This window comes from Hyperolius riggenbachi, chromosome 1 (genome assembly GCF_040937935.1).
Source record: "Hyperolius riggenbachi isolate aHypRig1 chromosome 1, aHypRig1.pri, whole genome shotgun sequence".
Taxonomy (NCBI): Eukaryota; Metazoa; Chordata; class Amphibia; order Anura; family Hyperoliidae; genus Hyperolius; species Hyperolius riggenbachi.
In genome coordinates this window covers 610963110-610988891 of record NC_090646.1, presented here as the reverse complement: position 1 = coordinate 610988891, position 25782 = coordinate 610963110, and the positions used below count along the sequence as shown (strand labels likewise).

General features: G+C 44.9%; 1 long non-coding RNA gene across 1 annotated transcript; it reads right to left on the bottom strand.

Moving 5' to 3' along the window:
- Positions 1–726: 726 nt before the first annotated feature.
- On the bottom strand, positions 727–3115 carry LOC137559178 (uncharacterized). Its single transcript, XR_011029769.1, has 2 exons — positions 2975–3115; positions 727–1672 (listed from the first exon to the last, which is right to left on the bottom strand). It is a non-coding gene; the product is annotated as an uncharacterized lncRNA (long non-coding RNA).
- Positions 3116–25782: the final 22667 nt, after the last annotated feature.

The window sequence follows — 25782 nt, the reverse complement described above, 5'->3', positions numbered from 1 at the left end:
GGATTAGGTACTATGTTATTTTTTTTTACTGAGTTTGGGATTGCTTTATAGGACAACTGAAGTAAGAAGTATATGGAGGCTGCCATATTTATTTCCTTTTAAACAATACCAGCTGCCTGGCAGCCCTGCTGGTCTATTTGCCTGCAGTAGTGTCTGAATCACACCAGAAACAAGCATGCAGCTAATCTTGTCAGATCTGACAATAATGTCAGAAACACCTGGGGCTTGATTTACTAAGAGGTGCTAACCTACTTAGCACGTCTAAAGTCTTAAGGCGCGCTAACCACGGTGCTAAGTAGGTTAGCACAATTTTCTCAATCAGATCATGCGCTAAGTACCGCGCGCAAAGTTTTATACATATAGAAGTAGATTAATACGTGATCTACTTACATAGCACATGTATTGTACTGTCTACATTTTGATTTCAGTGAATTTTATATAGTAAATGAAGAGAATTCTGTTCTTGGTGTTTTGCCCACAGTTTGAGGCCAAATACTGATGTAATTTCTTCCCTTAACTTTTTTTCTTTTCTCCTCCAATCACTGAGTCACCTCATCCTTGCTTGTAAACACAAGTGTTACAGCTAGGCAGGGAAATAAAGGGAAGAGGAGGAATGTATTATAGATAAAAAGAACCCCCAGCATGCAACTGAATGGCAATGGCTATTAAAGTGCTCCTAAGGTATGTAATAACTCCAAACCATAACAGCAGAAGAAGGTTTGCAAGTTTTAAATGCAGGATTAGCATCTTTATTACTTAATACACTCAGACCAGTTGCTGTTGAAATTTGACTTTTATGGTGACGATACCACTTTAAGTTAATTTCACTACAGTTCCTCTTTACGTTTTGGCTCCAAGTTGCATGCATCCTCCTAATTTACTGCATACAGCCGGGCAGGTCCTTTTAATATATTTATTGCACAATGTACGGGCGTGCGATGTACAAAACGCTGGGTGTGGCTGTTTTATGCAAATTTGTTAGTGTAGTCATTAAAATGTACAAGGCCGAATGAGGGCTTTAACGTATGTCATACAAGAACAGTATAAATTCATCACTACTAGAAACAGAAACTACAGAAAGTTTTAATTGTTTAGCCATTGCGTCAGCGCATCTTGCTGGAAATGCAGCCTGCAATGAAAGAGTTAAGCTAACCCAGCTGTCATAACGTAGCCTTTGTGAAAAAAAGCTTATTAAAATGAAGCTAAGCCACCTAGATGCTATTCTGAGACTACCTGAATGTACATGAACCAATGCGTGTTTAGACAAACTAGAAAATAATGTGATCTTGTCACACAATCTTTAGAAATGCTTGGCTGCCTGGAATCTCTGCAGTAACTGTGCAGCCTTGCCCTCGCAGGCACTTCACATTCCTGTATGAGGGCCTGTCATATTCTCACAGGGGAACATTTCAAATAGAGCCTTGTGCAATGATTCACATTTCTTCTTCCTGGGCTGTTTTTCGCCCCGTGAATTGATTGCATTCTGTGCAGCAGTAAATGGACATTACAGCTGAAAGGAGCAGGCCTCGCTGATCAGTAACATGCATATGTTCTGTGTCTTATGCATATATTTCAAAGCGTGTAGCCCTGAAAGCTGCCGCAGCACTCTTTAACCCCTTCTTTTCCAGATCTGGCTTCCATTTTGGATCCTATGTGGCCGGACTGATCAAACCTGGAGCGCAAAAAAAAACTTATGATATAATGAATTGTATTTGTAGCATGGACAACAAATAGAACATCAATTTTATTTTTAGTTATATGGCTTTTTATTTTTTTTATAACATTGCATCATTCTGTCATATTTGCAGTTTAGAAACAACACTCTGTCTTTCAAGCAGAAATAATGACCCCTTGAACTGTCCTGCAGTAAAACCAGTGGCGTAGCTAAGAAGCTGTGGGCCCCGGTGCAAGTTTTACATTGGGGCCCCCCAAGCACTATATACATAACACTTGATATGGCGCACCAAAACCAATCAAGGATAAAAACAATGTCAGAGGTGTAAGAAGGGCATGGGAAACAGTGTGTTAATAATTATTACTATTCAAAGCATCTATAGAAGTGATTATTACCAGCACAGGACTAATAAAGAGCAAATACTGTGATTGAGGGAGGGCCCCTGTGGCCCAAGGGCCCCAATGAAGTCGAAACCTCTGCACCCCCTATTGCTACGCCACTGAATAAAACCTTATCGCAAGCAGTCTCTTGGCTGTTTAAAGGGAACCCGAGCCGAGAGAGATATGGAGGCTGCCATATTTATTTCCAGTTGCCTGGCAGCCCTGCTGATCTTCTGGCATAAATAGCGTGAGTCAAAACCCTGGAACAAGCATATGGCTAATCCAGTAAAACCTACGTCAGCTGAGTCAGAGTACCTGATCAGCAGCATAGTATGGATACAGAGGCGTCAAAAAGATAAAAAGTTTAAAACATGAGGAGACAGCGGTGCACTTACCTCCTCCAAGCAGACACAAAACTTGCCAATGTGTTTTTCAAATAGAACAAGCTTATTTACATACTGTGGGGGACAATGCAATGCGTTCCGCAGGTTTGATCCCGCTTCATTAGGCAATAACAATGGAGTAATAGCATATGTGGTCAGTAGAAGAGCCAAGCACCTTTGTCTCACAGTGAGCAGCTGCCACTGCTCACGGAAGGGGACTTGTTGACAGCACACATGGATTAGGGTTTATTCCCCCATAGAAATGTTTTATTTGCCAAAACTATAATGGAAAAAGTGTTTCGTTTTGCTAGGTTGCCCCCCTAGATATCTCAAGACTGGTGATATGGACCCAAAAAGTTTGGCCACCCCCCCTGTCCTAAGTGATATTTTCACATAAAATTATTTTATTGCCACCAGTGAGCAAGGAAATACTCTTTTTCACCTACTTTTTGATAGTAGCAAAAAAGTTTCTGTACCGTGTTAGCCAAACAAATTATATAGGTAGAAAAAAAACAACGTTTTGTAAGAAATAATACCTTTTAATGGCTAACTAATAGAGTTAAATGATGCAAGCTTTCTGGGATCTAGTCCCCTTCTTCAGGCATATTTCCAGATGTAAGCTGAAGTAAAACACTGATGCAGATAAATGGTAAACACGAAGATGACAGTTGTGTTGGTTACTGTTTATCCGTTAGGTGTCAGGTGATCAGCAGGCTGGAGCCAGTGAGTTAGTGCAACCATACATGAAATCCAGCAGGTTTCTGAAGATCATGAAGCCAAATCAATCATGTTACATAAGGTGTCATGAATCCTGTTCCACAATTTAAACCTTCTGTTAATGTCTTGAACATTTTCATAAATTTGTACTCAGAAACTTTTCTTGATTGATCATTTTTGAAGTTACCCTTAAGAACAAGTACTTTTAGATCTTGCATGCTGTGTCCTGGTTCACAGAAGTGTTGGCCCACTGGTGTGTCCATTTTACCCTCATTAATTTTAAAGCGGTGATGGTTCATTCTTGTGCGCAGTTTTTGTCCTGTTTCTCCTATATAGATTCCTCTTGAGGGGCATTTCATGCAGCGTATCATGTATACAACATTGGATGACTCGCAGGAAAATTGGTCTTGTATTTGATGATATTTCTGTGAGTTTGGTATTTGTATTTGGCTTGTGCTCAAGATATAAGGGCAGGTCTCACACCTTGTGTTATTGCAGGGTAATGTGCCTGGAGTTTCTGGTGTAGATAATGCACTTCTGATAATCATTTGTCTCAAATTGGGAGGTTGTCTGAAAGCAAGCAGTGGTAAATCAGGAAAAACATCCTTCAGGCGTTTGTCTTTATGAAGTATCGGTTGTAGGGCTTTTGATATCTTCCTCAGTGTCTTTAATTTTGGGTTGTAGGTTACCACAATTGGGATTCTGTTGTTTTCAGTCTTTGGGGTGTACTTCAACAGTTCCTCTCTTGATTTTAAAGTTGCTCTGTGTATTTGATCATCAACGATTTGTGCATGATATCCCTGATCTATGAATATTTTACGTAGTGACATAAGTTGTCTGTCTCTGTCCTCTGAATTAGAACATATTCGGTTATACCTCAGAGCCTGGCTGTAAACAATAGATTTTTTGGTGTGTTCCGGGTGGAAACTCTTCCATTTTAGGTAAATATGCCGGTCAGTTGGTTTACGGTATATGGATGTTTGTAAAATTCTATCTTGTATATAAATTGTGGTATCCAGGAAACTGACATGGGAGGTTGAAAAGCTGAGCGTTAACTTGATGTTCTTGTGGTACTCTGAGAAGTTTTTGTGGAATCTGATTAATTCTTCCTGTGATGCTGTCCAGATTAATAGGATATCGTCTATAAATCTGAAGTAAGCCCATGGTTATCACCTACTTTTTGGTAATTGCAGAGTGCTGAAAAGTTATTTTAAGCAGAGATGAGGAAGGATCTCCTAGGAGAAAACTAGGGAGCAATAGGGAGTTGGATCAGGCCTTTTCTCTCCTAACACGTATTTGAACATGCAAAATAAGCCAAAAACAGGAACTCTGGCAACCGGAAGTCTCAACTAACCGGCATGCCAGAGGGGATAACGGGGACTACGTTTTGAGAGTTTTGCAGGGGTTTTTGCAATGATTAAAATACTTACTGAGCCTCCAGTGGTGCCTTCTAACCTGCATGTAGCACCCATGCACGGCTCCTGCCTTGTCACATGATCCATCGCTGGTCATGTGACATGCTGGGAGCCGCTCATGGAGGATGCTGGAAAGCCGCCGGGAGCTGGAGGGGGGGGGGGAGGTGTGTGCTTTTTTTAAGCCAGTTCAGGGAATGGGCAAGCACATTTGTCCAGCATCAGGTGATACCCACCGGTGCCGGATATCAGGGACTTTGCTGTAATTTAGCCTAGGACACCAAAACAAACATTTGTGGCTTAAACTGATTGGTGATACTTAAAGGGACTCCGAGCAGTAAATAAATACAAAATTGGAACTTACCGTACCTGAGGCTTTCTCCACCCCATCGTAGGTCGGGAGGTCCCTCGGCGTCCCTCTGGCTCCTCTTCCAGGGCCCGGCCAGAAATGGCTCCTGGCGACACTGGGCCCGAGTGTTGGGCACCTTTTTCCTGAAAGATGACGTCAGTCGTCACCACACACCTTGCGTCATCACGGCGGCCAGTGTGACACTACTGCGCTTGCTCGATCAAACCGCGCTTGCGCAGTACTGTCACGCCGGCCGCTGTGATGACGCAAGGCGGCCGGCATGGTGACGACTGACGTCATCTTTAAGGAAGAAGGTGCCCGACACTCGGGCCCAGTGTCGCCGGGAGCCATTTCTGGCCGGGCCCTGGGAAGGGGGCCAGAGGGACGCCGAGGGACCTCCCGACCTACGATGGGGTGGAGAAAGCCTCAGGTAAGTTCCAATTTTGTATTTATTTACTGCTCGGAGTCCCTTTAATCTATTCCTCTCTCATAGGTATTAAAACGCAGCTCCATTTTTTATTTCAGTAATCCTTCTTTCTTCTACTCCCAAATGATCCCCGTGATTGATGTCATCGTCTTTAGGTAACAATTAGGTGGCTGGTGAATATTCATCATCGCCCTTCTGCCTCTGTTGTGATGCCTCCTTCCAGCAGGGCTTCATGCCTGTGCATATAATATGAACAGTTCACATTTTTCTTTCTGCATAACAGTAAGTCTTCATAAAGTGACCGAGCCCTCACCCTGCTGAGCCAGTTTTTGCAGGGAAGAAACACTAGAATGGTCACATATTTGCATATGTCAATGTGATTTAAAGTGAAACTGTCACAATCTGTGCCACACACCCTCTGACCCACCTTTGTACCACAATCCTGAACTCTGGGGAAACCCCTTTCACCCCACAGTGTGTTCAGTAGTACCTTTCATAAAAAGAGGTACGGCCGGCAAATACCTTTTCTAAAGCTGAGCGTCAGTGGTCATGTGACCATGCGGATTCTCCGAACGTCTAGTGCAGTGATGGCTAACCTTAGCACTCCAGCTGTGACAAAACTACAAATCCCATCATGCCTCTGCCTCCCCGAGTTATGCTTAGAGCTGTCAGAGTATTGCAATGCCTCATGGGACTTGTAGCTCCACCACAGCTGGAGTGCCAAGGTTATCCATCACTGGTCTAGTGTTATTAAGGGACCACTCCAGCAAAAAAAAAGTAAGCAGTTAAAATCTGACAGAACCTAGTCTATTTCCTCATGGGGGACTTTCTGGTTTTTCTTTGATTTCAAAAGCATTTCCTGAACGGCAGTTTCTAAGTCTAACTGACAAAATAGTGTGCAAGTGAGTAAGGAAGCTGGCTGGTATTTTACTATTTTTAGTTAAACTGCCACTCAGGTAATGCTTCTAATACAAAGAAAACCCTGAGAACCCCCTATGAGGAGATGGAATAGTCCAAAACCTGTCGGTTCTGTCAGATTTAAACTGCTTACTTTTTTCACTGGAGTGGTCCTTTAATAATAGCGTTAAAGCGGATCAGAGATGAAAAACTAACTATAACAAGTAACTTCTCTATATATCTTATCTAAAGTTAGATAGTTTACACAGCAAATCTAGTTGCAAACAGCTTTAATAGAATATGATTATTTCTTCCTGTGATACAATGACAGCAGCCATGTTGTTTGTAAACATTACACACAGGCAAGCTTATCTACATCTTGAGCAAAAAAACCTAATCCCCCTCCACCTCCCTCCTCCCCTCTGCCTCTGAAATCTCTGGCTAGTAATACCGCCCCTCCTCCTGCCCAGACTGAGCTCCCATGAGCCCTTGCTACTGTCTGAAAGTGCCTTGGCTCTCTGAAAACCTGTGGGCGTGGCTTCTTTAGTTTATAGGGAATTAGAGTATTAAAACAAAAACAAAAAATCATTTGGCTTGAAGAATGCCCTATAAACAATAGGAAAGGAACACAATTATGCAATGAGTAAAAGTTCATCTCGGATCCACTTTAATGTGGAAAGTCCATGAGATAAGCTTTACATGGAGTTCACATAGTACCTCCTACATAGTGTTCTAGAGGAAACCCACTGGAACACAAAGAGAACATACAAACTCCATGCAAATACAGTCCTGGACAAGATTTAAACCTGGGACATCATCGCTGCAATCCGATCAGCTACAGGGATGGATTCAAGGAAACTGAGGCCATAGGCAAGATAGCTACTTTGGCTTCCCCTGATTGCCACCCACTCATTTTGGTGAGGCTCTAAGCACCTACCAACATTACCTTTTGAATGATACAGCTGGGAACATCAGAGTTGGAGAAGGACTTGGGAATACTGGTTGATAAAAAGTTAAGTAACTGTATTCAATTCCAAACAGCGGTAGATAAAGCAAAGCCAATTCTGGGATGCATAAAACGGGAAGTATCTTGAGATGCTAGCATACTACTCCCTCTGTATAAATCACTTGTGAGGTCACATCTGGAGTATGGGGTACAGTTTTGGGCACCACACTATAGTATTCTAGAACACATAAAGAGGGGCAGCTAAATTAATATAGAGGATGGAAGTATTCACTTACCAAGAAAGGTTGAACAAACTGGGCTTATCAAAAAAGATGACTAAGGCTTTGTTCACATCTACAATTAAAATCGCTGATGGGCGTTTTGCATCTTTTTGCACAATTTTTTCCCCCTTCCGGCGCACCACTGCGCGCTACGATTTTGTACAAAGCGCTTTGTAAGCGCTTTTGCAGAACGATTCCGTTTTTTTTTTCGCTTTCTGACGTCAGTCAGGAAGTGAACTCTTTCACCCGGAAATTAATAAATACAATTTATTTATTCATAACAGCGTGAACGCAATCAGTGGATAATGGCCGGATAAAGCGATTTGTGAGCATTTTGCGCATTTCCTATACCTTCCATTGTAGCAACATCGCCCTGAAAATGGTACATGCGGCGCTTTTCTGAACCGAAAGCGAACACAAGGCACTGATATGAACTATCCCATAAGAATTCATTGCACTAGCGATTTTAGGGCATTTTTAAAAACTCGGCGGTGCTATAAAAAAACGCAAAATGCCCTAGGTGTGAACGAGCTCTTAGAGGTGACCTGACCTGAGTAAGGCCTCGTTCACATCTGCTGCGCTGAAAAACGTGTTAAAGCGCATGGTAAAAAACGCATGCGCTTGTGCGCGCTTTAGTCCGCGTTTCTATGCGTTGCGCTTCTTTAAAGCACGTTTTGCTTACTGTAGCAGCAGCAGTTGTCAATAAAACTTTGTTTTTGTATGTAAATGTATTTTTTTCTCCAATTAGGGGTAAAAAACGCATGCGCTTCTATGCGCTTGTACGCGCTTCTATGCGCTAAAAAAAGCAGTGGCTGGATGGTGTACTGGTTAAGTGCTCTGCCTCTGACATGGGAGACCTGGGTTCGAATCTTGGCTCTGCCTGTTCAGTAAGCCAGTAATTCAGTAAGGAGTTCATTGGGCAAGACTCCCTAACACTGCTACTGCCTACTGAGTGCGCTCTAATGGCTGCCTCGCAAGCGCTTTGAGTCCCACAGGAGAAAGGCGCTATACAAATACTGCCATTATAAAAAAGCGGACCCATTCACTTGCATTGCTGTGCGCTTTACAGCTCAGCGCACAGAAATGCGTGCAACCCTACGTTTCTGTAACGCTGCTCAGCGCAGCGCATAGATGTGAACCAGCTACGTTTAGTTAAATGGAAAAATGAATACCTTGCTGATCGCACAGGGCAGTGCGCTGTGGAAAGCGCACAGAAACGGCCCTGATGTGAACGAGGCCTAACATGTATCAATACATCAGAGGGCAATACGAAAGCTTTGCAGATGAGCTTTTTGTCCCTAGGCTTGTGCAAGGAGACATAATCTGTGTATGATGGAAAATGCCATTTAGAAAGGGTTCCTTTACAGTTAGGGCCCATTTACACTACGGCGATTAGCTGGCGATTCTCGCTAATCGTAGAAGCACTACTGCTTTTTAAGGTGCTAGCGCAATACATACTTAATGGCAGTGATCTCACTGCCGCGATTGCTGCCAATCGCGGGCGTTTCACGATTAATGTCAATCGCAAAACGTGTTACCTGCAGTGCTGATCGCAATCATTGGGAATTGCAAGTGTCCAGTGATTTTACCGCGTTAATCAACGATAAAATCATCCGTGCAAAATGGTAGTGCTAAGCGCTACCGATTTGCTACTTTCAAGTGTGAATGGGCCCTTAGAGTGGTTAAAATCTGGAATATTTTTCAGACAATATCTTTCAGGCAATTTCTTTATCTGCATTTAAAGAGGGTTTGATACTTTCCTTGCAGTAAAGGATATCCACGGCTATAATTACTAGGCCATTCTAAGAAAAGTTGATCCAGGTATTTATCTGACTGCCATCTGGAGTTGAGAAGGATTTTTTCCCTTTTAAAGTCAATGGGACTCTGATAAATTGAAAAAAAAGCCAGATACTTACCTAAGGAGAGCGAAGGCTCAGGGTCCTAATGAGCCTCCCCTCTCCTCTCCCGGTACCCTTGTTGCAGCAGCAGCTCCTCCGTTCACATCCCTCGCCGCGGGAGACTTCGGAAGTCTTCGGGAGCCGAGTCCTCCCCGAAGACAGGTGGCTACATACTGTGCATGCACGAGTATGCGATAGAGGGCGCTCGCACATGCGCAGTCTGGAGCGGCCCGTCTTCGGGAGCACTCGGACTCCCGAACACTGACTGCCTAAGCCTCCCTTCGGCAGTGGAAATAGCAGTATTTGACCAATTTACTCAAATACTGCTACGGGGGAGCCAGTGCTTGAACGGGCATGAGAGGAGAGGGGAGGCTCATTAGGACTCTGAGCCTTCCCTCTCCTTAGGTAAGTATCTGGCTTTTCTTTTAATTAATCGGTTCCTATTGACTTTAAGGTTAATTGGCCCAGGCCTTGTAAGGTTTTTTTTATTTTTTTGCCTTCCTCTGGATCAACTGGGATACTGTGAGGATCCGCGCGGCTGCCTGCGCAGGCAGGCAGCCTTTTGACCACTGTTCAGGTCTGCATTCTGCAGGTCTCTGGAAGAGAGACCTTTTGTCAGTTTTGCAGCTTGCTTCTGCTGAGGAATTTGCATACGTTTGTCATGCAAATTGCCTAGCCACATCCTTTGTAGGCTTGCTATATAAAGAGCTATGTTTCCCAGAGTCCTTCGCTGGTCATAAGGGTTAGTTCCTGTGAAACACTCCTGGAGGAGTGTCAGCCTTGCTCTTTGTTTGAAGATTAGCTTAGAGTAATTCCAGGGACTGCACTAACGTTGCCCTAGTGCAGTTAGGATTGCATATCTCTTTTGTCTGTTGCGATTGTCCTGTCCCAGCGGTGGTCGACAGGAAGTCGTTCTGATCTTTGTTCTTGGAGTATAGCTGGAGCAGCGGTTGCTACCAACTATCTCATCTGATCTGTCTTGCCTGGATCGCACTCGCCTTTCGTTAGTGCTGTGGATCCTTCTGTTCTGTCTTCCTGGATCGCACTCGCCTTGCGCTAGTGCTGTGGATCCTTCTGGTCTGCTACTCTGTTCTGTCTCCCTGGATCGCACTGGCCTCCTTTCGCTAGTGCTGTGGATCCTTCTGTTCTATCTGCCTGGATCGCACTCGCTTCGCGCTAGTGCTGTGGATCCTTCTGTTCTGTCTCCCTGGATTGCACTAGCCTCTTTCGCTAGTGCTGTGGATCCTATCTCTCGCTTGCTCCTGTTTTCGTGTGTCTGTCTTGTCCGCTACGAATGCTTGCTGGAGGCTCGGTGAGGTAACCGTTAAGCAAGCGCTCGCGTCCTCTGTTTCATGTTTGTCTGTCTGTGGTTAGTTAGGCGTGCTTGTCTCTATTGTGCTTATCACGTGGAGACCGCGCACGAACGCGTGCACTGTTGCGAATGAGTGCGGTGTTCGCGTTCAGTTAGCGGTTGTTATTTTCCTTGTCTTCTCATTGTATGATTTGCTGTGCCTTTGCTACTCTCGTGCTCTGCCTTGCTGTAGCCTTGTGTCACATCTGGCGATCGCACCTCTCGCGATCGCGTTCCTACTTCATATCTGCTGTGGTGTGTGCACCGTCGCGGGTTGGCGACTGATTTGGTGCACACACATACAATCTGTCTCTGTGCTCATTCTCAATCGCCTCTCTTGCGATTGCGTTTCTGCCCCTCGTACAATTCCTGTCTTGCGTCTGTAGCAGGGCAGAGGAGCTGTTCCTCTGCACTCCACAGCTCCACCTGCCGACAGGAATTCCCCTCTACAGGTGCATTGCACCTTTTGCTGGGTTCCCGCAAATTACACGCTTGTGGAGAATTTCCGCAGTGTCAGCACACGTCTTGTGCGCTGATCACGGAGAGAATTCCACAATCGTTACAGATACAGTGGCCCATATGCAATTAACTTTTTCTCCTATGTTTTGTCCTGTGTGATATTTTGAAAATTGTCATTAAAATGCCTTTTAAACCACCAGCAATTAAGAAAATACTCAAAATAATTTTGACAGTACTTTTTCACCAACTTTTTGGTACTTTTTCAGTTGCAAAGTGCTGAAAAGTTATTTTAAATAGAAGATGAAAAATGATCTCCTAGGAGAATACTCAGGAGAAAAGTTAATTGCATGGATGGAGAAATACACCTTTCCTGATTCAGTCCCATCAATGGATTTGAGCTGTGCCAAAAATGTGTGAGGACCTCGGCCCTTGAGGACTGGAGTTTGACACCTGTGGTCTGAAATTACCGAGTTGCTGTAATGCGGTATTTCTGCCAAAACCTGATTTTCAAGTTCTGTTTTCCGAGTTCCGAAGATTAACTTTTTGGTCATTTTTTGCAGCCTCTGATTGGCCAAATACTTCCGAGTTGTTTCTGCATTCTCTGATTGATCCAATGATTGTTCTGTGATTGGTCTAAAATTAAAATTGTGGTAATGCGGTATTTCCGCCAAAATCCTATTTTCAAGTTCCGTTTTCCGAGTGCCAATGAGCTTCCTTACACACGAGTTCACCAAAGATCGCAGGTCCTTAGTCGCACCAAATCTAACTAAAAAAGCCTAGTGATCATGGACAATATTTGGACATATAAAGACCCAGGCTTCACATAAACAAAATAATGTATTTATTTTTTTTATAAAGTAGATACAACCCCCTCACAGCAGACGTACATCAAAAAAAAATAATTAAACTTTGGACACCTAGTAATACCGGTAGTAAAATATTGGTATTTATACCGATATTTTACTATTAAAGTTTAAAATATCGATATTAAATAGCGATATTTTACTATAGATTAACCTAGCCCTACTCTCACACAGAACCCTCCTCCCTGATGTCTAACCCTAACCCCCTCCCCACAAACTTCCTACCTGACACCTAACCCAACTCTCCCACGTCCGCTCCCCCCCCCCACCCAAATTTCCTACCTGACGCCTAACCCTAACCCGCCCTTTCCCACAAACTTCCTAACTGACACCTAACCTTCCACACCCAGTATTAACCCCCCCCCCCCCCCACCACCACCACCACCAATCCCTGCCTTCCCCCCACGCACTGCAAGAAAAAAAGAAAATTTTGATTTCTCAATCGCTGCCATAGATGCCTATCGAAATATCAGCATTGAGGCATAATTTGGGCATCCGCGGCACCCAATAAATAGCGGGAGCTGATATTTAATTGCTCCTATGGTGCTAGTGGGCACTCAAATTGCCTGCTTTGTCACAACAGTTATTCTGAGGGTTTGTTATAAAGGTAATTTTTTATGTACATTCTTCCTCTACATAAGATTTTATGCAGTTGTGTGTAAGGTGCTTGCGAAACATCCCTAAGGCACAGAAATGCCCAGAAACGGTCCTGGCTAGAAGAACAGAAGGAGATGTACTGTCCACCACATGCACAGTGGCCTTCGCCTCAGGTGGAATTTTGCACAGAACATGCATTGCCATGGAAATGTAAAGTCACGGCGGCCTTTGTCAGGGCCAGTGCTGCATAATGTACAGGCACATTACCCGGCAGTGACAATGCAACAAAGCAGATATAAATGAATAAGATTAACAGCACATACCTTGCTTCTCTTTCCTTCTTGCTAAGCCTCTGAGTCATCCTAACAACCAGCAACAGGATAAATTCCATTATACTTTATAGCAAGGACATGCCGACTTTGTCTGCTGCGAACCTCTCTCTCTTTTTCCTAAGGTTTCTTTCCATCACTTTGGTACATGAGGTGTAGTTCAAAAGCTAAATGAATAATGTCTGCTTTCTGCTTCTTTAGAAGTCAAACTATAGCACGGCCAAATGGAGCATAATATTTTACTATAGGTATGAAAATTGTTTTGAGCTTCCTTTAACAAATGCCCCCGTGGGAAGAGTACAAATGTACTGGCCTGTCAGAAATACTTACCTGTCCTCCAGAATCCCTGTATTCCCCCCAGCGCTGGTCTCGCAGCCAAAAGCCAGGACATTAGTCACTGTTGGGAGAGGTGATGTTTAGACAGACTCAGCTGATTTTTACACTGGTGGGGACACTTCACTGGAGAAAACAATTTCAAGGACGCCTGAATTGAGAAGGATATGCAGGCTGCCATATTTATTTCCTTTTAAACATTACTAGTTGCCTGGCAGCCCTGCTGCTGTAGTGTCTAAATCACACACCTGAAACAAGCATCCAGCTAATCCAGTAAGACTTCCGTCAGAGCACAGGACTTGCATGCTTGCTCAGGGTCTATGGCTGGATAGTGTAATGGTTAAGGGCTCTGCCTCTGAACACCTGGCTTCAAATCTAGGCTCTTCCTGTTCAGTAAGCCAGCACCTATTCAGCAAGGAGTCCTTGGGCCAGACTCCATAACACTGCTACTGTCTACAGAGCGTGCCCTAGAGACTCAAGTCCACCATGAAAATAGCGCAATATAAATGTTATTTGTTGGCTTGTCTCTACAATTATTAGAGGCAGAGGATCAGCAGGACAGCCAGGCAATGTGCATTGTTAAAAAAGAAATCATTGGCCACAATTCCTAAAGTGTTACCAAACAACTTAACGATTGAGAAAGGGAAGAAAGGGATCAGTTTTGTGCAATACTCAAAACCAAGTCACGTGGGTTCGTATACCCTCCTTTTTTACCCACAATTCTGCAGGCTACAACAATCTTGTTCAGAAAAATACCACATTTTTGGGGTATTTACCAACTGCTTATCGAACGGCTATCGCATTCTTTTACACTAGGTTCAGAAATTTACAGACCACATCCCGCGTGCTGAAAAATCTTAGTGAATTCGGGAAAGCAGCTGTAAAATACCGAATGCGGTATTTTATTGTATAAGAAAAATCTACCAACCAGTACTTTGTGAACCGAGGCCATTATGTCAGCCTCTATATTTCTCTTACTTCAGATGTGCTTTAAACAGACACTGTAACAAGAAAAACGTCCCCTGGGGGGTACTCACCTCGGGAGGGGGAAGCCTCCAGATCCTATTGAGGCTTCCCCCGTCCTCCTCTGTCCGACGGGGGTCTTGCTGCAGCCCTTCAAAGCCGGCCCAGCAAATCCATCAGCCTGTTCAATATTTACCTTTCCAGGATCCAGCGAGGGACGCTGTTTCGGCTCTTCTGACGGAGATATGTGGAAATAGCCGATCTCCGTTGGGTCTGCTCTACTGTGCAGGTGCAGGAGACCTGCGCCTGCACAGTAGAGCGGTGCGGCGGAGATCGGCTATTTCCGCCTATCTCAGTGGGAAGAGCGGATACTGCGCCTGCGCTGAAGCCACGGAGGTAAATATTTACATCGCCACCACACCAGGAGGATTTTCGCCACCACCGTGGGGCCAAGGAGGACGGGGGAATCCTCAATAGGATCCGGAGGCTTCCCCCACCCGAGGTGAGTACCCCCAGGGGAGGATTTTTCGTTACAGATTTTCTTTAAAGATTCTGGATGAATTGTTTGAAATTATTTTATCCGTTGATTGGTGTTAGCCGTAACTACAAGTCATGGAGTCCAATGAAAAGAAAATGGTTGTGGCCGAAAGCAGAGAGTGTTAATGGGATGAAAATAATTCTTGCCTGTAATGCCTGAACACTAGATACTTAGAATGTAAGATATCGGGAAGACAGGAATAGCCAAAGGTCATACACGTATCAGAAACAGAGGTACCAAAGGATAAGGCAGAGACAGAGTCGTATAACAGGCCGAGATCATAACATAAATCAGATGACTGTAGTACAAGAAGGATGAGACGAAATCAAAGTGAGGGGCTAGCCGGGTCATACACAGAATATAATATATCAGAAGAATAAGGTAGTTATTAGATATTACAAAATACAAATACAATACTGATCTAACTAGAGTACATATATATCGGCAGTGTCTGCATATATATACTGTATATAGCTCTGCAAGCAAGCTGACTAGGCACAACAGTAAAGGTGCCCATACACTCGTCAGATTGGCAGCAGATAGATAAGAAATGCATCTGATGATCTATCTGATGCGTTTTTAGAACATTTTTTACCAGGATAGAATTCCAATATATTTCAGTTTGAAATCTATTGAAATTCGATCTGATGGCATTTTTTTGCCATCAGATTTCCATTAAGGCCGATGCAAACTGATAAGCAATCTCATCAGATCGACCTAAATTTTCCACCCTGCAAGTTCGATGGAAATCCATCGAAATCGATCGAAATCGGCTGTCGATCGGTCGATTGGCCAACCGATTTGCAATCAATCTATCGATCGATCGATCGGGATCGATCGGTCGGCCAGAAAATCGGCTGAGTGTATGGGCCCCTTAAGGCAAGGTCCAGCGCTCAGCGAACTGATAGCTATAACGGACACTGGACAACTGACAAGTTAGAACTTAAATACTGAGGTAAGTACAGAACCACACCCTCAGAACTTCCAGCCAATCAGCAGCGCTCTTGCGGAATTCAGCAGCGCTCATGCGGACTACTACGTCAGCTGACACACCTCACACCCGCCTTCTTAGCCTATAAAGGCTACTCTGAATCGTGCGCGCCCGCCTAGAGACACGGCCGGAAACGCTGCGCTGACTCACATGCACAGAGGAGCCGGGGATGCCGCCAGATGGAGATGAAGTAAGCAGCGTCCGCCGCTGCCTGGAAACGCCAGAGGAGCCGCCGGCAGCAGCGCCAGATAAGTTTGTAACATTGCCAGCATGCAAAATGTAATGCACATTGCATGAAGCATGGAAATGGGTCAATCCATTGTCTGCATTATTATTTACCACATGTTTGTTTCTTACTTTGTACAACACCAAAGAATATGTTGGCATTTTATAAATCAATAATAATAATCAGATGCACTTTCTGCAGATTTTGATTTGTCTAATTCCAAGCTGCATACAATTATGAACGGTTGCATGTACTCTACACGGTATAGTATGTCAGCCTTGTTGTATAAAAACAATAAACAATTAGGAATCATGAAGAACCATGTGCTGCTAGCAGAGCCGGATTAAGGCTAAATGGGGCCCTAAGCAAAGTAACTGATTTGGGCCCCCCATCATGTCGTAATAGAATCAGAAGATGCAGCTGCACAGCAATATGTCGCACACACCGGGCAGCCGAGCTACTGGTTGCTATGGGCAACAGCCCGCTTTCCTCTGTGGGTGCACAATGCAGGGAATAGCAGCGGCAAAATGCAGAGTGAGAGATGAATGGCTGGGACATTTGGACTCAGGGGCTGGGGCACCCCTGTGAAGAGGGCACCAGATATCACAGCAGCAGCACTTTCCTCCTGCATCTCCAGCCTGGCAATAGCAGAAAGCTCTGGACACCGCCAAACCGGAAGCCGTTCCCCAGACAGAATTACATAACCACCCCCACCACGGAACAACCAATTTCCTCCCAAACTAAACAGCCACCATGCAGCCTCCATCCCAGTGAATACGATAGTCCAGCAGAGAAGGCAGCTGCAGCGGGGGAGAATGACAGCACCAGATGACTCACATTCACCTATTGCGATCCAAGCAATAGAGGTCCCGTCATCCGGAGCCCATCTGTCTCCTCTAGAGTGCTGCCGCTCTGTTACTACTACTATTACTACTTCCTACTTCATGTCTGATCTGAGAATCAGGAAGTTCAGAGCGAGCGGCTGCACTGTAGAAGAGACAGATGGGTTTCAGATGACGGGATCTCTATTGCTTGGATCATGGATAGGTGAGTGAGCGTTTGCCATCTGCTGCTATCATTCTTGCTGCAGCTGTGGTTCTCTGTGGGAAGGGAGGGTGGAGTGGGCAGCGGCAGAGCGCACAGTAGCAGGAGGGGGACCTAGGAGGAGAGCCTGGCTCTGAAGACAATCAGCAGCGCACGGCATCATTTGACAAGACAAGACAAATAACATTTATATCGCGCTCTTCTCCTGGTGGACTCAAAGCGCCAGAGCTGCAGCCACTAGGCCTACTAGGCCTATAGGCAGTAGCAGTGTTAGAGAGACTTGCCTACGGTCTCCTACTGAATAGGTGCTGGCTTACTGAACAGGCAGAGCTGAGATTCGAACCCTGGTCTCCTGTGTCAGCGGCAGAGCCCTTAAAGGGACTCCAAGCAGTGCCTGTGGATATGCTTTTAAGCATACCCACAACTAATTCATTACATCCTCACACCTACCAGCATGATGTTTGTAATTATATCCCCCTGGGTTCCTTATATTTCAATGCATTGTGCTGAATCGAGCTGCCAACTTTGGAGAAAAGTTGTCCTGTGGCTGTGATTTCGATCGTGAAAATATAAAAAACTAAAAGGCATAGAGCAGCCGTTTATATATCATCGGAAAGAGGAGAAAAAGAGCTTTAAAATGATATGCATCTTTCCATAGTTACTGCACTGCTCAGAGTCCCTTTAACCATTATACCATCCAGCCACTGCTGACTTTGGAGAAAAGTCGTCCTGTGGCCACGATTTCGATCGCGAAAATATCGAAAACTAAAAGGCATAGAGCAGCTGTTTATATATCATTGGAAAGAGGAGAAAGAGAGCTTTAAAATGATATGAATCTTTCCATAGTTACTGCACTGCTCAGAGTCCCTTTAACCATTATACCATCCAGCCACCGCTGACTTTGGAGAAAAGTCATCCTGTGGCCGCGATTTCAATCGCGAAAATATCGAAAACTAAAAGGCATAGAGCAGCCGTTTAGATATCATTGGAAAGGGGAGAAAGAGAGCTTTAAAATGATATGCATCTTTCCATAGTTACTGCACTGCTCAGAGTCCCTTTAACTATTATACCATCCAGCCACCGCTGACAGGATGGCAAGGGCTGGTTTATGTGCTAATGGGGCCCCTTTGACTCTGAATGGGGCCCCAAGCGACTGCTTTTGTTGCCTGGTCGGTAATCCGGCCCTGGCTGCTAGTATTAACGTGTACCAGAGACGAGAATGAAAAAAAATGTAAACATACCTGGGGCTTCCTCTATCCCCCTTCAGGCCATTGGCTTCCTCGATGTCCTCCTTGGCTGCCTCAATCCTCCACTAGCCAGTCGAAAAATTCTTCAGTCGGCTTCAGTCGACACATGCGCAGTCCGACCACGCACTAACTCCCCCCATCGTGCTTTCATTGCCGGGAGTGTTTTTTACACCTGCATAAGGGGGCATCCGTACAGGCGCTGTACATGGCATCTACTGAAATTACCGACCGGCTAGCGGAAGATCAAGGCGGCAAGGGAGTCAATGGCCTGAAGGGATTGGAGGAAGCCCCAGGTACACATACATTCTTTTTTTTTGTTCACTTCTCAGGTTTCCTTTAAGGAAATCCTTCCAGACATCTCTTCTTGAAATGATATAACATCCTCCTGGAGGTCTGAGAATGGAATGTAGATGTCAACAGCGATAGCTCCTTGCATGAAAAAATAGCTAGCAGTGCTTTCTCAAGCTTCACGTTATTTCCATTTGTTGCATTTACTGTTCAGGTTCTCCAGTTTTCTTGCTTAGACCTTTTGTTTTTGCCTTTAGCCTTACTTGGAAAGATCTGCCATTTCTTGTATTTGGCTTGTTCTGCAATGATCAGTAGTATTTGTGTGGAATTGGGATGACTTGCAAGCTAGTTATGCAAAACCACATTTATTTTAAAAAACTAAAACAAAATTTAGGCAAACCTTAAAAGATACATCCGGGGTTATAAAAAACCCAACAAGATCTACTTACCTGGGGCTTCCTCCAGCTTCTGGCAGCCTAACTGTCCCTCGCCGCAGCTCCGGTCCCAGCCGATGTCCTGGGGTCCCCTCCATTGCAGGTTGGCGTCTTCTGCGCCTGCCTACGGGAGCGTTCACTTCTGCACAAGTGGTGAGGCCGCGCTCTCGGGCAGGCATAGAAGATGCCAACTAGCGAGGTTGGCATCTGCAAGGGAGGGGACCCCAGGACACGGGAGCTGCAGCAAGAGACAGATAGGCTGCCAAGGGCTGGAGGAAGCCCCAGGTAAGTGGATTTATTATATTGTAATTACCTTGGACGTATCCTATAAAGAGAACCCGAGGTGGCATTTTTAAATCTTAATAGGACACAGAGGCATGTCCTGTGTGCAATGACATGCCTCTGTGTCCTTGTGCTGCCCCCGTCAACTCCCCCAGCCCCCCCCCCCCCCCCGGTTCTGCTGTCTCTCAGGAAAAAAACCCCAGGCTAGCGACAATCTGCTTGCTGCTAGCTTGCTACCTGCACTTGCCACCACTCATTACAGCCTCCACCCAACTACCCCAATCCACCCCCGCCGCCATCCGCTTTCACTATCTTCCTCCTATCGGAAGCTAAGCCGGGACCCGGTAAGTACTTTCGATTGGAGGAAGCTAGCGAAGGCGGGGGGGGGGAGGCTGTAATGAATAGGTGACAAGTGCAGGTTCTTCTTCAGCTCAGCTGAGTGCTTTTTACATGTAGATAAGGTATACCTAACTGCAGGAAATCTGGATATAAGGAATAAAAGATCTGTAAGTGTAGAGGGAATTCAATACAGGGTACAAGGCAACACCGCATATTCAGAGGAAAGTAGAAATGGCTAAAGGGCATACAACTCGACCGACATAAATCCAGTCTAGAGGTCAAGAAGGAGGTGTAAATGCCACATGACAGGTAAATCAATACATTATGTATTATATGGTTACACTCGACCAAGAGACAGATATTTCTCTGATCGAATCTGATCAGAGAGAGATCTGATGGCCGCCATAAACCACAAGCTGATTCCAGATGGACTGGCCTTGTTTTGCAGCCACGCTGCCTAGTCGCCCCTGGTCACTATCCCGCTAAAGTTATGTCGTTCCCCTCCCCCCAGTGCACCGTGAAGTTATACTTTACCTGCCGCCCTCTGCGCTGCTACTGTCCTCGCACTTCCGCATTTGCACCCCAGTGTGGTTGGCGGTGTTATAGCATGTGATGTCACCCACACTCATCTCATGTTCTATATGCTGGTAGCCACGTGGGGCCAGAATGCAGAAGTACCATGGACACAGTGGCAGACACTAGCTGGCGGCGTGACAGGTAGAGTATAACTGCAGAGGGCACGGGGGTGGGGGTGGCTTTGTTTTATAAAATTATTGAATCAGATGGTCGATTGGCCGTCCATTTGAGTAATCTATGGGCACCTTTAGGGCTATATATAAGGCCCATGCCCAAAACACTGAGCAGTGGTGCCCCATTCCTTCAATGGGACTGAGGAAAGGTTCACCCTGCATGTTTTTCTGCATGTGTTTTTTCAGAAACTATGCATTCATCTGTTTTTCCATAGTAGCTAATGACTGCCAATGAGAAAACTCACACATTGTGCAACATTATACTGCACTGCTGTAAAGCTACATACTAACTGCAACGACCCAAGAAGATGGACCAGCGACGTACCCAATGACGAGCGCACCCTGATCCATCTTCATGCCGTTTACATCACACAACGATACACAAGATTATACGACGGGCGCGAACAGGAGAAGTCAAGCGATTGCGTTCCTTTGCGCGGAGCCATCGGGGATCTTAAAGATCTGATCTGCCGTGACGGTCGTTATCGTTGAATGACACTAAATAACATTCACTTGATCGTGCCTGTACCCACGTTGCAAGATCACGTAAACGATCTCTCAGCGCTGAAAAAATTGTTGGTCGCTGTAAAAAAAATCGGTGGGAAAATCGCCTGGTGGTGGATACGGGCATTACGTTTTTTTCTACATTACTATCTTACAAATTATGGGGAAGTTCATGAAAGAAAAAAATATTAACTGAGGAACGCTCTGATTAATTATGCAATTTAAGAATAAATCTGTGACAGTTGTGTTTTGGCATTTACGGGGGCATGCTGTCCGTTGATGTCGTTTATGTCGTTACAGCCTAATTATGTTGTTACATACTTCCTAATTATGTTGTTATGGTGCATGTGCTGCCTAATTACGATATGTTGTTTTGGGGTACTTGCTGCCTAATTATGTTGTTTTAGGGATACTTGCTACCTAAATATGTTGGGGGGGGGGGGGACATGCTGCCTAACTTCTGTTTGGTGGATATGTCTGCTTAATTACGATGTAAGATTCTAGAGACTGCTGTTTTGGAAAAATAATATATCCACCGTGTATTTTATTATATGCCAGTAGACCTAAGCCCGTTAATACAACAGGCTCTAGATCTGTCTCACAACCACCCTCCTCTCCCGCCCCTCTGACCACCACCACCGCATGTCAGCGCATATGCGTGCGCCCTCGCACATGCCCACCGCACGCGCACACGTCCGCCCGCGCACATGCCCGCCAGGCCCCATCCTTCTCCTGTCCCAACGGATCTCCGTCCTGCACATGCGCAGTAGCGCAAAAGCACGGACACATGGTCAGGGGACGCAGAGACACTTGAGGATTATTATATTGGATGGCTGCTTTCATGGTAGTAAGGGCCTGATTTTCACTTAGAATAGAGGAGACTGTGACCAAAGTTTTGCTGGGGATGAAGGACGAGGGCATTGATTGGTTTGTGGGTCTCAAGGTAGATTCACATCTGACTTTATGGACCTGCCAGGGTTTGGAAGAACCTGCTAGTGACAACAGCCACTACTGTCCAGGTGGTGAGACTTTATATATGTGGCCCTATTATTGGTTTAGTTTTTCAACGATCTACTACAGGATCTGTACAGCTTGTGTGCAGTGGCGTAACTACAATTTATGAGTCCCCCCAGCAAAACTTTGATGGGGCCCTCAATGTTCACCCCCCTTCTCTTGCTTCCCCTTGTGACCCTCACAGCCTGAGGGCCCATCTTACGAGGGTCATAAAACAAGTGTGGACATCATGATCTTCACACCCATAACAAGTGTAGCCACAAAAACACCTGATCTGATGTACAGTCCCCTGTATCGGAGGAAGGGAATTTTTGTAGTTGGGTTCCCCCACAGCTCTGGGCCCTCCTGCAACCGCAGGGGCTGCACCTCTCTAGTTATGCCCCTGCTTGTGTGTGGCCAACATAACACTGTGCGTAATTCTATGACAGAACAATCAACCCTCACACAAGGGAATAGCAGCAGTAGAAAAAAAAGCATATCAGTTAGCTAGTTATAGATCTGTCCGAGCAAGTTTATACCAGCAAGCGTCCTAATCTGCATTTCACCACATAAAGCACCACTGTCAGGACATAAAAGTTCTGTTTATCGTCCCTAATTACAGCTTCTGATTTAAGGTCACATTCTGTGCTTTCAGAGCTTTTCTCTTGTATAAAATAAAAGCCATTCTTGAAATATTGGCAAGGGCTCGGAAAGCACAGGCGCTGATGTTTTTGTATGAGATCTGGCAGTGAGGACAGGACGTGGTAAATCAGAGCCGATACACAATTACAGTTCATTGGCGTGGTAATGAACTCCATGACGGTGAATTCTTATTATCTTAACAAATGCTCATGAATCACGTGTAATTTAGAACGTTGGCCGGCTTTGATCAGGGTTTTTAAGTCGTACCTAGTCTGCAAGCAAGGGTTACTGCACACTCTAACAGGCCTAGGAATGCCGGTACTCACAGCCGTGAGGCTATGCTTTTTTGAAATTGACATTATGATTTTTTTTGTAATGTTTTTTATGCACTATTAGCACTGTAGCACTTTATATGTCCACTGACGAACCCCATTAAGTGTATGAGAGCAAAACATGTTGGGTTAGGTGTTGGGTGGTTTTAGAACTGTTGCACTTTATATGTCTCCTGACGAACCCCTCTAAGTGTATGGGAGCGAAACATGTTGGGTTAGGTGTTGGGTGGTTTTAGAACTGTTGCACTTTATGTTTCCTGACGAACCCCTCTAAGTGTATGGGAGCGAAACATTTTGGGTTAGGTGTTGGGTGGTTTTAGAACTGTTACACTTTATATGTCTCCTGACGAACCCCTCTAAGTGTATGGGAGCGAAACATGTTGGGTTAGGTGTTGGGTGGTTTTAGAACTGTTACACTTTATATGTCTCCTGACGAACCCCTCTAAGTGTATGGGAGCGAAACATGTTGGGTTAGGTGTTGGGTGGTTTTAGAACTGTTGCCCTTTACATGTCTCCTGACGAACCCCTCTAAGTGTATGGGAGCAAAACATGTTGGGTTAGGTGTTGGGTGGTTTTAGAACTGTTACACTTTATATGTCTCCTGACGAACCCCTCTAAGTGTATGGGAGCGAAACATGTTGGGTTAGGTGTTGGGTGGTTCTGTGTTTTGTAGCCATCATTCATAGAGAGGTAGGTACGGAGGAAACATCCTTGTGATACATAATATATAATTGGTTATTACCGGGGGCTATCTAATACATGCATCCTCCATCCCTCTATTCAGTCTTCATCATATATAAGCAGTCCAAATACCACAGATTTTAATTATTATATCAGAAGTTATGTTTTATTTAGTATGTCCTGCAAAAAGCATAAAAATATGTTGGAGGCTCGGGAATGAGCAGAAACCCAAGGTCGAATTGGAAAGCAAGTCTTGGCAATGGAGTGTTTTTGTTTGCTTGCAAAATAAGCACCCTTGTATGAGAATCTCAGTATGTGAAGCAAGATCTCTAAATTCTAGGAAATGCAGCAGTACAACTGACACAACACGTTCTTTCTAAACGCTTCCAAAACCAGTGGCTCAGCCCCGGGGGGAAAAGACAAGAGCAGCCTAGTCGGTTATAAGCATTCGCTTCATTAAAACTTAATTAGGTGCACCCACAGAAATATTACCTAATACAGATTCTATTTTTGAAAAAAAAGATGGCTAGGGTTTTAATTTCTTTACATGGAATTAAAACAAGATCTTTACATGGAGTTAAAACCAGAAATTAAGCTTTACTTAATAGCGTGATGGTAAAAAAAGACAGTTGGCTCTACAGTGTGTGTTACTCATTAGGATGTTCTTTCGGATTCCGCAAAATTGAAATATCCCCATTTCCTATCAGAAATCTGCATTTCCTCTCACAAATCGGAATTCCGCGGAAATCTGATTTACTGCAACTGCGTATCTTTGGACCAACCAGACGATGCAGAATTTTTCTGCAAAATTGTAATTTTAGACCAACCGCAAGGCCAATCACATTCTTTCATGCAAAAAAAGACTAATAAAATACTCCTCAAAAATCGGAAAAATTGAAATCAGAATTTTGGAAAATCAGAATTTCAATTAAATCAGAAATGGGCCTTTCTGACCATCCCTATTAATCAAGGTGGGGGGGGGGGTTCGGGGGGTAATCCGCACTCCAAAATCAACCCTAATCCTGCACCAAATACACCCATCTCCGGATGAAGGGCTACATATTGAGTGCTGACACAGGTAATGCTTTGTACTGCAGTTGTTTACGGACATTACGGGTTTTTTTGTTTCATATCCCATTTATTTCTTACCTTGGAGGACCTTTGAATAGCCTGCAAGCCGCTATTAATCCAAACAAACCAACTGGAACAATAATAATGCTAATATATGTATACTGCTTTTCTCCTATCAGATTCTTGAAAGCTGCAGCCAATAAGGGTGCACTCAGTAGGCCAACTTGCAGTGTTATGGTACATACACATGGGCTACGGCTACGGTCTTTGCTGTTGCTAGCACACAGGAGACGTGTGCGCAACAGCTCGGCGACAGCTCCGCCTGAGCAACAGCTGTCTACACGTCTTTGCCCAACAGGCAGAGATGCGGCGGAAGCTGTCGCCGAAGGTTCGGCCCCCGGTAGCTCCGTTCACAGTGTGTGGGTAGCTGTCGCTAGTCCGTATACACACGCAGTACGCGTGGCGGACTAGCGACAGTTGCGGAGACAGAAGTTGCTGGCGATTTAACTTTTCAATCGCACAGCAACTGCTGTCTCCGACGACAGTTCTGGGTGTGTGCCAAATAAACACGGGGCAACTGTCGCCCAGACATGCGCATGCCACGTGTGGCGACAGTTGTGCCCCGTGTGTATGAGCCTTTAAGAGTGTCTTGTCCAACAACTACTTACTTAATGGGCAGCTAGATAGCATACTGGCAAGGCTGCTGCCTTTGATGTGGGTTTTTAGCCCTTGACCATGGTTTGAATGCCTGCCCTAAGTGGCTGCAGCCCTGAAATGCTTTGAGGTACTGGCTCTAGCCAGGATTCAAACTCTGTTTTTCTGTATCAGAGATGGTGCCCTTAACCAGTACACTATCCAGCCATACTGTGTGTTTTAACTTTTACAAACGCCCTTGCTTCCAAACCTGAGGACTCGGAGCTATTCCCCTTTTAGCACCCTTATACATATATCTAACCCAGGCATGGGCAAACTTGGCCCTCCAGCTGTTAAGGAACTACAAATCCCACAATGCATTTGCCTTTATGAGTCATGACTGTGGCTGTCAGACTCCTGCAATGCATTGTGGGACTTGTACTTCCTCAACAGCTGGAGGGCCAAGTTTGCCCATGCCTGATCTAACCTAAGTGTAAAACTGTTCATTAAGGTCGCATTCACAGTACC